The sequence below is a fragment of the Trichechus manatus genome, unplaced genomic scaffold (assembly GCF_000243295.1).
Source record: "Trichechus manatus latirostris isolate Lorelei unplaced genomic scaffold, TriManLat1.0 scaffold00618, whole genome shotgun sequence".
NCBI classification, from domain to species: Eukaryota; Metazoa; Chordata; class Mammalia; order Sirenia; family Trichechidae; genus Trichechus; species Trichechus manatus.
Genome location: NW_004444554.1, coordinates 35,033 through 37,262, shown reverse-complemented (window position 1 = coordinate 37,262; position 2,230 = coordinate 35,033).

The window sequence follows — 2,230 nt, the reverse complement described above, 5'->3', positions numbered from 1 at the left end:
TGGTGGATTTGAATTGCTGACCTTTTAGTTAGCAGCTGAATGCTTAACCGCTGTACCACCAGTGCAGTAGGATTTAATGAAATGCTTTCATTACAAATTGTGTATGCAGGTTAAAATAGAACATAATTCTCCGGTTTTTTCTTTTTGTTCTATTTAACTTATGCCCCTTCCTATGATTATTCAGACTTCTCTTGTTCTCTTTTGAGAGTGGCAAAATCTGTACCACATTTCCTTAGCTTCTGAGAGCCTCTATCAGCCCAGTGCATTTAATATTAAGGAGAATCCTGGTAACTCTATCTTTCATAGTCAAAGACATCATTAACAGAGGATGATGAGAGAAATAATATGTATGTATCTCAGTATTTCAATAAGGGTGTAGGATGGTTTATGTGATTAAAATTGCATTAGATGATAGCAAATATTTTGAAAAAGAGCATATAGTTCTTCTTGTGAATTTTTGTTATTTATCACTTAAAGGAAAACACTACACCTTAGGTTAGATGAAATATTTTAGCTGCTAAACAAAAGGTTGGCAGTTGAGCCACTCCTTGGAAACCCTCTGGGGCAGATTTACTCTGTCTTATATGGTCGATATGAGTCGGAGTTGACTCAATGACAAGGGGTTTGTTTTTTGTTTCTTTTGTATATATATATAAAACAAAACATTTGCCATTTCAATCTTTTTACAGTGATATTTTTGCAGTGAATTCAGTGGCATCAATTACATTCATGATGTTGTGCAACCATGACCACTACCTGCTTCTGAATATTTCCATCGCCCTTAACAAAAGCTCAGCGCCCCCTAAGCTACAACTCCCTCTCACCCCCTCCCTCCTACCCTTGGTGACCACTAAAATTGGGATGCACAAGGCAATCCAACGTCACATTGTATTTAGATGGTAGGTCTTTTTAGTCTCCTCCCATTTGATTTAGTTTGTCAGTCTTCCTTTGTCTTGCCTGACATTGACTCTTCTAAAGAATTCGCATAGATTATTTTTGCAGAAAGTCTCTTAGACGGGATTTGTCTGAAGTTTCCTCACGACTAATTTCAAATTCTCCATTTTGGTAAGAATATCAAAGAAGTGATATTGTGATTTTCTTAGTTGATAAAATGTATCATTATTGATGATGTTGACTTCTTAAAAAATTTATTTTTATTGTTGTAAAAATATGGGTAACGCGTTAGCTAAGTCAAAGTTTTCACTTGCACAATTCCGTGAAACCACCAATCATGTTGTGTAAATATCACCAACATCCATTGCTATGTATTCCATCCACATAAACATAAACTCAGTGCTAGCTATGAACAGGATAGAGTGTTCATTGTCAACAGCTGCTTTAGCATACATGTTGTCATTGCTAGAACAGATTAATAAGGATCTAGATATCCCTTATGCAGTCAGTCATTTGACAAATGCATTCTTTTCTATTTTGATCAGAATGAGTTTGCATTCAAGTGGAATGGGTAGTATTAGATATTTACAGTTTTTTCTTGGACTATGTTAACTCTTCTGCCTCTGTCATGAGATATGGTGAAGAGTTCCAAACCGTGTGGACATCCTCCCAGACATGACATGGATCGTCTGCACTGATGTCATAGTTCCCATTAGCTAATACAAGCAAGAGGTGGCTAGTATGTAGGAGGTAATGTTAAGACACACGCACTTTAGGGAATGGAAAGAAAATCCTACAAAGGTTTAGGAACCTGCCAGTTCATTTAAAAGTGTATGTGTCCTATACTCAGAAGCATGCTGGGGTAGCCCTTCCAAAGCAAAAGAGAAGTTGTTGCATCTTCTGTCACAGAGAAGGGTTAGAGAGGCACCATATTCCACTCTTAGGAATACTACTCTGACCCATACACTGGTAACACGGAAGTCAGTTCATATGAGTGGGGCTTAGAGTAGAAAAACACTTTGCAGCAGGCATCTCTACAGCCCTACATTTGGGCCATAAAATGTAGCCAACTTTATGCTATTGATGTTGTTAGAGGTGGGAAAAGGTGGAGTGTGGAGTTGTTGGTAAGCCCCAGTGAGCGAATCACTATGCAGGCCTCTGGGGACACTATTTGAGCACATATCTGGAACTGCCCATTAGGAGCTGGGTTCTATCAGACCCCCACGTCACAAGTTATATGGGGCCAGGAGATGGAAATAGTACCTCTGGCTTCAATCCCGACATAACAAGAAAGCACCGGTAGGCTGCATGAGCAGGTAGCCCAGACACACAGGTC